General features: G+C 38.2%; 1 protein-coding gene across 1 annotated transcript in view; it reads left to right on the top strand.

Moving 5' to 3' along the window:
- The window catches only part of LOC135224667 (nuclear hormone receptor FTZ-F1 beta-like), a 211,926-nt gene that overhangs the window by 13,685 nt on the left and 183,241 nt on the right, over window positions 1–15,000 (top strand). The gene's annotated exons all lie outside the window — the stretch shown is intronic.

Here is a 15,000-nt window from a genome sequence, read left to right as displayed (position 1 = left end):
TTTATTTCGTCCTGTTAATGTTTACTTTTTTATTATAGATTTTATTTTGTTCTCTTATGTTTATTTTTTATTATAAATTCTTTTTATTTTGTTCCCTCATGTATATTTTTGCATTATAAATTCTTTTTATTTTTTCTCTTATGTTTGTTTTTGTTTTGTTTTCTTATGTATATTTTTGTATTCTAGTTTTATAAATTCTTTTTATTTTGTGCTCTTATGTTTTCTTTTTTATTATAAATTTTTTTATTTGTTCTCATGATTATTTTTGTATCATAAATTCTTGTTTATTTAACAACGTGAAAGGATAGACATCATTTATTATTTTTTTCTTTCTTTTATGATTATTTCGTATCATAAATTCTTGCTTAATTCAATGTCGTGAAAAATATGTATTTTATGATTTTTCCCAGATTCATGGATTAATACCCCTAAGAGCTGTAGTACCTTCAGTGCATCTCACATGGCGCACTGTAGACATCATTGAAGGTCGTATGCAGGGTCCCTTAGACACCTGGCTGTACCCACTTTTTATCTTTTTACTTCATCTCCATTCCCTCTTTCGTTCTTCCATCTCGCTTTCCAGCCTCTCCAACTTCCTTCTATACACCGTCTTTTTAGAAGGGCCAAAAGTTTTATCAAATTAGATAGAAAATTTGCTCAAATTAAATCGGAAATTCTATCAAATTAATTGGAAAATTCTATCAAATTAAATCGACAATTCTATCAAATTAATTAGAAAATTCTGTCGAATTAAATCGAAAATTCTATCAAGTTTATTAGAAAATTCTATCAAATTAAGTCGAAGATTTTTTCAAATTGAATCCATAATTCTATCAAATTAATTAGAAAATTCTGTCGAATTAAATCGAAAATTGATCAAATTCAGTCGAAAATTTTGTCAAATTATATCAGAATTTCTATCAAATGAAATTTTTAAAAATCTTGTCAATTTAAATCGAAAATTGATCAAATTTAGTCGAAAATTTTGTCAAATTAAATCTAAAATTCTATCAAATGAAATCAAACAATCTTATCAAATTAGATCGAAAATTCTATTAAACGAAATTTTCAAAAATTCTGCCAAATTAAATCGATACTTCTATCAAACGAAATAAAAAAAAAACTTTTTCTCAAATTGAATTGAAAATTTTAGCTTTTTTATTTTATTTTATTTTAATTGATTTATTTTTTTTTTCTTTTGTCCTTTCGTCGACATTCGTACCACGACTTCTTTCCAACTTTTTTTTTTTTTTTTTTTTTTTTTTTTTTTTTGTGTAAACTCAGGTGAGTACTCTTTAATGAGGACTAAATAAGTATTATGTCCGGATGTAAAGGTACTTTAAAGTCCCATTCGTTTTGCTTGGCAGCCTTAGTGTTGAGGAGGAGGACGAAAAAAAAAAAAAAACTCGCCCACCGGGTCATGGAAGGGCGTGTCATTTCGGGTAAATTGGGATGGACCTTTTTTTTTTTTTTTTTCTAGGGAGTTTTAACCCTTGAGTACTTTCTCGGCCTCATGGTGGGACGACGCTGGGATCCCCTTTAAAAAGTTTTTGAAATTTCGTCTATTATTATTATTATTATTATTATTATTATTAATTTATTATTATTATTATTATTATTATTTTTGTTGTTGTTTTAAGAGTTGAACAATTAGACATCGCTTCTGTTCTTTCAAAGCATATTTGACCCAGACCCCATCAGTACAGAGGAAGCATATATATCTTATATATATATATATATTATATCTTTTATATATATATATATATATATATATGTGTGTGTGTGTGTGTGTGTGTGTGTGTGTGTGTGTGTGTGTGTGTATTCGTTAAAAGCAATTGCTTTAGTGGCATCAATAAGTTTCTTGCAGGTATCTTCATACCGACGAAGTTTTTTCCGATTCTCGTTCGTCACTTTCTGGTGAAAAATACGCAGACTTCCTTCTTCCATTTATTGAATTTTATCGCGACAGCTGTTTCGCCTTATGGCATTATCAAGCGACTACTGACTGACTTACAATCTGGCCTTTCGGCCTATTTATTTCATCGTGTGGGAAGTATGACCTTGAGGTATGGGTACTGGTTAGTCTAGGGATTAACAGCTTAAGGGCATGTTTGTATACAAAGAACATAAGGACATATGTACTGTGACAATAAAAGTGAAAGTTTAAACAGTGGTTAAATAAAATATTATTCAAAATACAATACCATGTGCTAGTGTTTCCTTAAATGTATGTTTAAAATCTAATGTTACATGTAGGTTTTAGATAAAAATTACAAAATTACATACAGGAAGGAAAATGAATATAGAAATCTAAATACAGGAATAAAAAAAATATATATATATATATATATATATATATATATATATATATATATATATATATACTATATGTATATATATATATATATTATACATGCATAAAGGTACAAGTCAGATCATTTCTGTTTATACAAAAATGTGTTTAATTTAAATTTGCGTGAGTGATCGTGTGTGTGTGTGTGAGTGTCCAAATGGTCTACGTTGGTTAACGGCTGCAGATTCGTGTTGGGCGGGGTCTCAGCGACCTGAGCAAGGATGTTACTTGGCTCTCACTGACGCTGGGTCCTCTCACGTCTTCTAAGGGGCTCGATGTTCTCGGTGGGTTGGGGCACGCTGTCTGGTCCCTGTTGGCATGCGTATTCCTTCTCCTGCTGGAGGGGAGTATATGGTCTGATTCTTGTTGGACGTTCAAGGTCGGCTTCTGAATAGCGATGCTCACCGCTTCCGTTATTAAGAGGCGACCGTAGTTGTCTTCTCTGTGCACGACCTGGGTGCCATCTATGAGCTCTTGTAGAGATGGCTTCCTATCGTGAGCATCTATGTAATGTTGATGGATGGCCCCTTGATTTCTATGAGCCAGCAGACGTCTCCGAAGGGTCGTTGTAGTGTGCCCGATGTAGTTTTGGCTGTGAGATTGACACATCTCCTCTGGACAAGTGAATTTGTTAACTACGTTCGTGTACATCTCCTTCGGTCCCCCCTGAGCGGTGCTGTTCTTCATTATTAGGGCTGCTACAAGATTGGGCTTACTATATATCCTGAGGCTTATTTTGTGGTAAGGGGCTTTTGGGGTTACGCCTCTGTTTATTATCCCGCGTAGCGTGCAGCAATCCTCCTTGTATGCAGACCCATAATGTAATTCGATCGAGTTCGTTATGTATGTCTCTCAATGATGAGCTGTGTGTGAAGGCTCTGTTGACATACGCGCTCACGACAGACTTTTTGTATGCGTCCGGGCATTCCCCGCGTGCGTTCAAGCAACGGCCAGCGTTCGTTGCTTTCGTATAAACGGTCGTCTTAAACTGTCCTTCTTGTTGTTTTACCAGGACATCAAGAAATGGCAAAGTCTTCTGCTGGCTGTGCTCTGTGGTGAAGTTGAGCACTGAGTTTCTTTCCAGAACATCTGCTAGTTTTCTGGCATCGTCAGGTTCTTTTATTGTGACGAATATATCGTCGATGTACCGCCCATAAATCCTAGGTTTTTGATGTTCTCTAAAGGTCCTTTCTTCGACGGTGGCCACTTACATATTTGCAAAAAGGACCCCTAGTGGGGATCCCATGGCGACTCCGTCTACTTGTCGAAATAATTCACCCTGATGAGAGAGGAAAGGGGCCTCCGTGGTACTAGCCTTCAGCATATCTCGGAGGTCATCTTCGGAAATGGGCAGCGGGTTCTTATCGGACCTGTATACACGATCAAGGATGATGTCGATCGTTTCTTCGACGGGAACATTCGTAAAGACTCTCAACGTCGAGTGAGGCAATGTCATCTTCTGGTCCTTTTTCCTGTAGGAGATCAATAAACTCCACCGCTGATTTCAGTGAATATGCACCGGGTATGTAAGGTACCAGCAAATCATTCAGGACCTTCGCTATCATATAGGTTGGGGATGTCATCTGAGAGATGATGGGCCTTAGGGGGTTGCCTGCCTTGTGTGTTTTTACTGTCCCGTAGCAGTAACCGGGCCCATAGTCTCCTTTTACCTTAGGGAATTTTACGACGTCTTGATACTTTCTTTCTGAGGTCCTCGGTGGGGTCCTTTGTTAAACGTTGGAATTTGGAAGTGTCCAGGAGGATCCTATCCATCTTTTCAAAATAATCGCTTTTTTTCATCACTACGTAGACTGATGATTTGTCACCTTTCCATATGATGATGTCTGGGTTGCTACGTAGTTCTTTAGCGGCTTCCCTCATCTCGTTGGTGATAAATTGGCTTCGGAAATGTCCTCTCTGCCGTCCTGCTTCTCCAACAAGTTCATCAATAACAGTAGGTGTTAGTTCTAGCTTACCATCATCTCGGAGTTTTAAAAGTAGATCTATAAGGGCCTCCGTTTCTATTCTCTTGGCTTCGGTGTGTGGTTTCTTGGCATAGTGGCACTGCAGACCCAGGGTCAGGAGGGACCTTTGATGGGGGCTAAGGACGAATCCAGCCAGGTTGACTAAAGCAATTGCTTTTAGCGAAAATTGTATAAGAGAAAAACTATGCCCTAAAAGTATGTATGTATATATATATATATATAATATATATATATATATATATATATATATATAATAATATATATAGTATATATAGTATATATATATATATATATGGATATATATCTATAATATTATATTATAATAGATATATAATAGTATATATTTTTTATGTGTGTGTATGTATTGTAATGTATGTAAGTTTTAAATTTTATATTATATATATATTAATAATATTTATATATATATATATAATATATATATATATATATATATAATATATTACTATTATAGATATGTATATACAATATATATAATATATATATCTTATTATATAGTATATTTATATATTATATATTATAAAACCATCTGTTACTACCGAATCTAAAGAGAGCTTGGTGGATTATAACCCGGCCCCCCAACCCCATAACCCCACCCACCCCATCCTTAAAGTGTCACCCCCCACCCCCACCCCCATCCACCACGCCTCCGTAGTGGATGCTATTGAGGTGCCCTGGGGCCAACCGCTATCACAAATATGCAAGTGATTTCATTATCATAATGAAATCACTTGCATATTTGTGATTTTATTTTTTAGTATTTTTAAACTATCAAAAATGGCATATTCCGTGAGTTAGCTTTTGTTGATAAGTCAAATTTGACGTTGAGTCACCTTAGACTCTCTCTCTCTCTCTCTCTCTCTCTCTCTCTTCTCTCCTCATCTCTCTCTCTCTCTCTCTGTTGGCTTGTTACCAGTAGCTTAATTAAGCAGCACAGACAACCAGCAGCTTATCCGTGCGAGTCTTGTTTTGAGATTTTTTTTCTTAATCTAATCTTAACGAAAAGTCGTGACGTAATCTGTCATGCGTCCCAGATATGGCTTGTTGCATGCACGCTTTTCTGATAGTCTTTTTTTTCGTGGGTGGGACGGGCGAATGCTTGTGGTGGGGGTAAAGCCTATTCTGCTACTTAGAAACGCGGTCTAGACTTTTTACCCTTTTTTTCATTAATTCGAGATGACCTTGTAAACTTTATCAGGATGATATCAGTTCATCAACCCAGGAGATTGTCACCTTATTTTTTATGTTGTTTTTTTGTTTTTGTTTTTTTACCAACAAATTATTTCTGGTTATTTTTAGCATGTTTCATCTCTTGCCAAGTTGCTATTATTAGGTTGAAGCCCCACCTACTACTCTTATTTCCAAAATAGATGTATTTATTATCATTATTATTTTATTATTATTATTCGTAACGTAACTAAGTCTACGGGCACAACCAGCCTCGTTTCACGGGCAGAACCAGCTCCGTTTCAGGGAATCCCTTCTCACCCCCACCCCCTCTCCGAAGGGGGTGGGGAGGTAGGATGAAACCCCATTATAAACCATCATAGGGTTCCATACTATAACCCTGCCAAAATTCATGCCCATCGGACCATTCGTTTGGCCGTGATTGAATGACAGACGGACGGACAGACATTACGCCCATTATTATTATTATTAGTTATTATTATTATTATTATTATTATTATTATTATTATCAATTATTAATTATTATTATTATTATTATTATTATTATTATTATTCTGATAGCTTTGATCGTTTTCTTCGTATGACGAAAACATAGATGTATGTTATTATTATTATTATTGCTCTATCACAGTCCTCCAATTCGACTGGGTGGTATTTATAGTGTGGGGTTCCGGTTGCATCCTGCTCCTTAGGAGTCCATCACTTTTCTTACTATGGTGTCCGTTTTCTAGATCACATCTTCTGCATGAGTCCTGGAGCTACTTCAGCGTCTAGTTTTTCTAGATTCCTTTTCAGGGAGGATCTTGGGATCGTGCCTAGTGCTCCTATGATTATGGGTACGATTTCCACTGGCATATCCCATATCCTTCTTATTTCTATTTTCAGATCTTGATACTTATCATTTTTCCCTCTCTTTTCTCTTCAACTCTGGTGTCCCATGGTATTGCGACATCAATGAGTGATACTTTCTTCCTTGACTTTGTCAATCAACGTCACGTCTGGTCTGTTTGCACGTATCACCCTATCCGTTCTGATACCATAGTCCCAGAGGATCTTTGCCTGATCGTTTTTTATTTTTCTATCACTCCTTCAGGTTGGTGCTCGTACCACTTATTACTGCAAGGTAGCTGATGTTTCTTGCACAGGCTCCAGTGGAGGGCTTTTGCCACTGAATCATGCTCTTTTTGTACTGGTTTCTGTGCAAGTGCCGGGCATTCACTTGCTATGTGGTTTATGGTTTCATTTTTCGTATTTGCACTTCCACATATGGGAGAGATGTTATTTCCGTCTATCGTACTTTGAACATATCTGGTTCTTAGGGCCTGATCTTGTGGCCGCTGTTAATCATTCCTTCAGTTTCCTTCTTTAGCTCTCCCCACCCCCTCTGTAGCCATTGCCAATTGTCATCGGCTGGCTAGGTTCTTTAGTCTGTCTCATGTATTGTCCGTGCATTGGTTTGTTGTGGTGCAGTCCTCTGTTCTTTCTGTCTTTCTCCTGTCTCTGTATATTTCTGGGTCTTCGTCTACTTTTATTAGTCCTTCTTCCCATGCACTCTTTAGCCACTCGTCTTCACTGATTTTCAGATATTGCCCCAGTGCTCTGTTTTCGATGTTGACGCAGTCCTCTATACTTAGTACCGTCCCTCTCCCTCCTTCCTTTCGTGTTATGTATAGTCTGTCCGTATTTGCTCTTGGGTGTAGTGCTTTGTGTATTGTCATTTGTTTCCCTGGTTTTCTGAATCTATGCTGCGGAGTTCTGCCTTTGTCCATTCCACTATTCCTGCGCTGTATCTGATTACTGGCACTGCCCATGTGTTTATGCTTTTTATCATATTTTCCGGCGTTGAGTTTTTGACTTGAGTATCGCCTTGAGTCTCTGCATATATTCTTTCCTGATCGTGTCCTTCATCTCTTGGTGTTTTATATCTCCTCCTTCCATTATTCCCAGGTATTTGTATCCTGTCTCATCTACGTGTTTGATGTTGCTCCCATCTGGTAGCTTTATCCCTTCAGTTCTCGTTACTTTGCCTTTTTGTATGTTGACTAAGGCGCATTTTTCTATTCCAAACTCCATCCTGATGTCCCCAGATACAATCCTTACAGTCTGGATTAGGGTATCTATTTCCTTGATGCTCTTACCATACAGCTTGATGTCGTCCATGAACATCAGATGGTTGATTTTGTTGCCTCTTTTCTTGAGTTGGTACCCTGGCATCCATCTTCTGTAGTACTTTTGTCATGGGAATCATGGCTACTACGAAGAGTGTGGGGACAAGTGAGTCGCCCTGGAAGATCCCTGCTCCTGATATTAACCTCTGCTAGTCTTATTCCAGAGCTTGTAAGTATTGTATTCCAGTTGCGCATTGTATTTTGAGGAAGCTGATGGTATTTTCCTCTGCCCCATATATTTTTCAGGCATTCTATTAGCCATGTGTGTATCATGTCGAAGGCTTTCTTATAGTCTATCCATGCCATGCTTAGGTTGGTTTTCCTTCTCCTACTGTTCTTCATTAACCATTTTGTCTATCAGGAGCTGGTCTTTTGTGCCCCTACACTTCCTTCTGCAGCCTTTCTGTTGGTGGGGATGGTGTTTGTCTCCTCTGGGTAGTTGTATAGCCTTTCACTGATGATACCTGTTAGTAACTTCCACATTATTGGTAGGCAGGTGATAGGCCTGTAGTTACTGGCTATATTTCCCTTACTCTTGTCTTTTTGTACTAAGGATGTTCTTCCTGTGGTCATCCATTTGGGTGCTTGGTGATTTGAGATACAATGCTGGAGTTGTTCTGCTATTCGTGGGTGTAGGGCCTTGAAGTTTTTGAGCCAGTATCCATGGACTTCATCGGGACCTGGGGCTTTCCAGTTTGGCATTTTTCTTTAGTTGGTGTCTGACTGTGTCTGTCGTTGATGTCTGTTGAATCTTTGTTTTATTCTCCCTGTTTCTTCTTCCTTGACTTCTGGAGCCATGTTGCATGTTTGTTGTGTGATACCGGATTGCTCCATATGTTTTCCCAGAGTCTCTTACTTGGTTCGGCTTCAGGAATTTCTGGGTGGTTGTCTTCCCCTCTTTATTATTATTATTATTATTATTATTATTATTATTATTATTATTATTAATGAGAAGATGAATACCCCTATTCATATGGAGTAAGCCCACCAAAGGGGCCAACTAACACGAAATTCAAGCTTCCAAAGAACACGTGTTCGTCAGAAAGAAGCAACGGATGATAATAGGAAATACAGAAAGAAGAAATCACAAAGAAAGAAAAAATGAATGAAAACAAATTAATAAATAAATCGATAAAAATGAAAGTAAATTGTTAAGAATTTTGAAGTTCCAGTAGGGAAATCGTTCCACAACCCAACTGTGCGAGTGATAGAGATGGAAGAGATATATAAAAGGGGGGGGGACAATAACGCTATTATTGCGGTAGGCGTGAGAGACTCGGGCGAAGGCGCATGTATAGTAGTAGGTCTCTCGGTTATACTTAATCTTCTTAAGAATTCACTGCCGGGGTAATTAAGTCGTCTACGAGTCAGACTTGGGCCGTTTTGTATGTAGGACCCGCTCGACTCGGCTGGCTGATCACGGGAATATTACTATTTATTCCGGTCACAACTCCTCTGGAATGGGCATCCCGCCGGTGGTAAGAGAGGAGACGAGCGGAGGTGCCCTCAGGAGGAGAATACCTTGTCGAAGGAGGAGGAGACAGCCCCCCTCCCCCAACCGCCTAACACCCTTCTTCCTCCTCGTCTCGGCCATTCCTGTCATGCCTGTGAGCCACTTCGGGTAGATATAATGTATATTTCCGGTGGACTCCAGACGTCGCGTTTCTGGGGTACTACTTCGTATTCCAGACTCTCTTCCAGAGGTCTCTCCTCCGTTCCAGGCTTCGGCTTCGACTGGGTACTAAGAACTTGAGAGCTCCCGGCTTTTTCTCCAGACCGTTATTGTGTCCCAAGGCAAATTGTGTAGGTTTGATGTGACTGAAAGGGTCTTGTCAATTAAACTGCTCAGATTTGTTCGTGGTTTAGGTTTTTACACATTCGTGAGAGTTTTTGCATTTCGTGAATTTGGTTTCCAGAGGGATTTGGATTGGCATCGTAAGATCACGTTCGAAAACATTCATCTGAGCTTTTAATTTTTGTCCATGTATTTTTTTTTCATGTTCTTTTGTTTTCGTGGGACGGACAAAATAAAATAAAAATAAAATTCTCTGAAATTTTAATTTTTGTCCATGTATTGTATAATCTGCCTCATGTACGCACTATGCCTCCATGACGCAAATATCCTTTTGCCTTCATGGGACGGCCAAATAAATGATAAAATAGAAATATTCTTAATTTTTCTCAGTGTACATTTCAAATTCTTTTGCCTTCGTGGGACGGCAAAATAAAATAAAATAAAATAGAAATATTCTTAATTTTTCTCAGTGTACTTTTCAAATTCTTGTGCTCTCTTGGGGCGGCAAAATAAAATAAAATAAAATAAAATAAATTCCTAATTTTTCACCATGTATTTTTTCAAATTCTAGTGCCTTCTTGGGACGGCAAAATAAAATAAAATATAAAAACATTCTCAATTGTTCTCCATGTATTTTTTCAAATTCTTTTGCCTTCTTGGATGGCAAAATAAAATAAAATGAAATAAAATAAATATTAATTTTTCTCCATGTACTTTTCAAATTCTTTAGCCTTCTTGGGACGGCAAAATAAGATAAAATAATGTAAAAAATATTCTTAATTTTTCTCCATGTATTTTCTTTCAAATTATGCTTTCACGTGACACTAAAATAAAAAATAATAGAAAAAAAAGCGGCCATGTAGTAGAAGCAGTACTGATTATATACCGAACCCTGTATCGAAGAGCGAACACATCGTCCAGGGCGTGACTGTCCATCCATGACATCACCGGACGATGCCTGTTAATGAATACCACTCCCCCCCACCCCCACCCCCACCCCATCCCACCCACCCCGCATGACGGTGCATTCCCGACCTCACCCCCACATTCCTGACTGCATGAGAGACAGACGAGACGGACGCGAGAGGTTTAAGCAATGGCATCGTCAAAAAGAAGATCGTCCACCTGGTTCTTCTTTGGGGGAGGGGTTTGTGGGGAGATGCCAGGTTGAATGATATGGCCAGCCGCCGAGAATTTAATAATAATAAACGCCTGCGCTCGCTCACACACACACACACACACACACTCTGCCTCCACCTGGACCCGTTTCTTGTTGGCCCCAAAACGAGTGCGCCCTCATGCTCGGGCCAGGCGGAATCCTTCTGCGGTCAGTATCTCAAAGTCGAGTTCAGCGTTGTTGTTTCTCTCTCTCTCTCTCTCTCTCTCTCTCTCTCTCAGGCGAACCTCATTGAAGGCAATAGGACCAGTTAATGGGTCAACTTCATAAAAAGAATATTTGTTGATGAAGCAATCGTTTGTTTTTTGAAGGATGATAACATACATCACATATATATTATTAATATACTATATTATATATATATAGTAAATTTATCTTTATATATATATATATTAATATATATGATATTATATATATATATATTATATATATACCTATTATATTATATATATAATATATATATATAATATATATATATATAAGATATATATAAATATATATTTTATATTATATATATTTAACTATATAATTTCAACATATATAATATTATTTATATATATATATATATATATATATATATTAAATATATGTGTCTGTTTGTGTAGATAGTGAAACGAAAAGAGAGATGTTGGTCAATTATAAAAAACAAGTTTCGTATTTTTGTTTATTTTACATCTTTTCCTTAACAGGAGGGAGGGGAAGGGGGAGAGGGGGGCAATGATGTAATTCTATTTGGAACAATGACCGAATGTCACATGACTGTGGAACGTCAGGATTCAAATAGTAGAAAGTTACGTTTAATTTCGTAGAATCTTCGAACTGATCTTTGCATATGTTTACAGATATTTTCGTATATTTACAAAATCTATTTCTCGTCCTGATCAAATACATCGCGCTACCATTAGCAGGTGTTTTATGCATTTTAATCAATAAGAATTTTAATTTTTTATTCTAATGTCAACATATAACTTATAAAGGGTATTTGACAACATCTTCTGACCAAACATTATTCAACTTCGGGGGGTGGGGCTCCCAGCTTCCCATCGGACCCTAGCTGCAACCCCTTTCATTCCTTTTACTCTACCTCCGTTCATATTCGCCTGTTACACCTTTCAAACCTTTCTACGCCGAATGACCTCGTAGGTCGCTGCTATTGGCCTTTTACATAAAGTTTATATTCCATTTCCAGGTCTTTTTTTTACTTACAAGGAGTTACTAGGATTAGGATATCTCAAAGACTTGTTAGTCCATCCTAAGAAGAGACATCGTGTGCTCACTTATCTGTAGGAACAGGTTTTACTGTTTATTCACAGTGTCTTCCTAATGATTTGCCTAGCTTTCTTTTAAACTCTTCCACACTGTTGCTGTTTACAACTTCTGGTGGCAGTTTATTCCACGTGTCACATATCTTGTATGTAAAGAAGTTCCCACAATGGGATGTGTTGTATCTCTTCAGTTCTAGTTTCCATAAAATAAATGTTCTGTAACCTCTAGAATACCAGTGAAAGAAAAAAAAAAGTTTTAAAAATACTAATATATCATCGTTTAAACTAACAATCCTGGAGTAATAGAAAGTCGAATTTCGGTCTCCAGCGAAAGTCTCCAACCGACGTCTTTTGTTTCTTGACATTTATCACGTTTTCTGTCTCGTGATAGAAAGTGTTCATAGCCAGAAGTGACCATAGAAACACTTGGCATGAGAACAATAATGTCATTTGCGGGAATCATCATAAAAAAAGGTTATGGGTCTTTATACTAGGAAGTATATCACTGGCTGACGGCCTACTTGTATCCCCCCTCCCCCCCCCCCCCACCCCGTCTTTCTTTGTCCAAGTAGTACGTCTTGTAAGATGAGAGAGATAAGAAGAAAACACAAATAAAAAATGCGCTGGAGTTTCTTCGGCGCAGTCGAGTTTCTGTTATAGCGTATAATGCTGTATGAAACTCTCAGCCGGCTGTGGTGGTCTGTATTGTTGCGGTGCCAGGCTCACGATCATGGTTAACTTAGAGCTTAAATAAAATCAAAACTAGTGAGGCTAGAGGGGTGCAATTTGGTATGTTTGATGATTGGAGGGTGGACGATCAACATACCAATTTGCAGCCCTCTAGCCTCGGTAGTTTTTAAGATCTGAGGGCGGACAGAAAAATAGCGGACAGCGAAAAGTGTGGACGGTCAGACAGACAAAGCCTTCTCAATAGTTTTCTTTTACAAACTACTAAATCATCGCCCCCAAAATGTTGTAAGTATTTTTGCGACCCAACTGAACGACCTCTGTTGTTTCCGCCTTCGTTGTTGTCAAGGGATTAAATTTAGAAAACGACCAGACAGCCCCCCCCCCCCCCAAGGGTCAGAATCTCTCTCTCTCTCTCTCTCTCTCTCTCTCTCTGTTGCTTAGGTTCGGCTGATTACGAAAGATTTTTTTTTTCACCTGAACTATATTCGTTATCAAAAGCTTCGTCTTGCATAATGTTATCACGATAAGTTTCATATCTCTCTCTCTCTCTCTCTCTCTCCTCTCTCTCTGAATGTAACGATTAGCTGTTTGGCAGCTACTTAAAAAAAAGTTAAGTTTCTTATGAAACAATCAACCCCCTCTCTCTCTCTCTCTCTCTCTCTCAAATGTTTCAATTGTAACGGTTAGCTGTTTAGCAGCTACTTGAGAAAAAGGTAAATTTCTCATGAAACAACCAAGCCCTGATACTTTCCAACTCTCTCTCTCTCTCTCTCAATAAATACAGCTTTCAGGTTAATATATTTTTTTTATTTTGACCTCTCTCTCATCTCTCTCAATAAATATATTTTCAACTTAATGTATTGCATTTTTTTTACCCCTCTCTCTCTCTCTCTCTCTCTCTCGTCAGTGTCACAGCAACCGGAATAATTTGAGAAATCACTAATCTCGGTGTTTTTGTTTCTTTTTTTTGAGTAACCTCATCTGTAATGTTCCTCGGTGACATTTATACCGAAAGACCACAAAAAAAAAATTAGATAAATATCTTCCTTGTTGACGAGGCTGACTGATACGAAACCAAGGTCCAAAGTTGTTTTTTTTTTATTGAGCTGGCCTTATGCCAGCACGGGCTCTTGCTCATAGAGCAGCCCGTAATGGTCCAGAGACCAAAGAACAATCCATTGCTAAAAGGCCTTTTTATTACTGGACGTTGGTTCGAAGCCTCAAAGCAGACCTGACCTTCCCCAAGTGTATATATACCAATATTGCCAGAGGCGCCGCTGCTGATTGGTTCCTGGCGATTAGGGCTTAGTGCACCGTAAACAATACTACTAATGCTCCCCCTAGCTGCTAATTCCTTTTGCTGTACCTCCGTTCATATTCTCTTGCTTTGAGGTTTTCCTCCTGTTACGCCTATCAAACCTTTCTACTCTCAATATGCCTTTCAGCGCTGAATGACCTCATAAGGTCCCAGCGCTTGGCCTTTCGCCTAAATTCTACTTTCCAGTTCCTGTGGCACGTTAGGTCTGGATTACTCCTTAGAAAATAAAAATAAAAATTAGAATTAAAAAAAAAAACGAACCATCAGATTCTCATAAGATGCCCTATTGGGTCTGCCCCGCTTTCTTCTACTCATTCATTATGAAGGACACAAAGCAATAATAATAATAATAATAATAATAATAATATAATAATAATAATTAAGCTTCGCTCGAATCAAAATTTCAGAGACATTTAGGTACAGAAAGACTCGCAAAGGCACGCGCGTGCACGCGCGTAAACTGACAAACATGGTTCATCTCTCCTTTTCCAAGAACAAGATGAGATCAGAATCTGTCACGCCACACTGTGTGATGGTCGTAACATTCTCTCTCTCTCTCTCTCTCTCTCTCTTCTCTCTCTCTCTTCTGGTCATTTTTTCTCTCTCTCGTGTTTAATTCATCCCCTACGACAGATGACGTCTCCCCTCATTCCCCTTTTATTCCCCTCCTCCTGACTCATTCCCCTCTCTCCCCTTTCCCCCCCTCTCTTGAGGAGCTACTGCAGCGGCATGGAACGGTGGACTGGAATGGCTGGAAGGACTGGAAAGGGGGGAAAAAATATGGATCACTGGACTTTCCACTGAAGCAATTCGCGGTATCGCTGTTGATATTTTTTTTTTTTTTTTTTTTTTTTTTTTTGTCGCCTTGCGTCATTGATTGAGAGGCTGACATCGACTTGGATTCTCAGATTCTCCTACTTGTATCTTGATTGTTCGTTTTCCCTTTTTGGTTCGTTGGTTCTGAGGGGTATTCGCCCCCTTTCACATTTTTTTTTTTTTTAGTTTTTCTCGTGGTCCAGTTTCGTGTTGATTTTCATGTGAAA

The sequence above is a fragment of the Macrobrachium nipponense genome, chromosome 12 (genome assembly GCF_015104395.2).
Source record: "Macrobrachium nipponense isolate FS-2020 chromosome 12, ASM1510439v2, whole genome shotgun sequence".
Lineage (NCBI taxonomy): Eukaryota > Metazoa > Arthropoda > Malacostraca > Decapoda > Palaemonidae > Macrobrachium > Macrobrachium nipponense.
The sequence above is the reverse complement of the archived record's forward strand: the minus strand, read 5'-3'. Positions and strand labels throughout refer to the sequence as shown.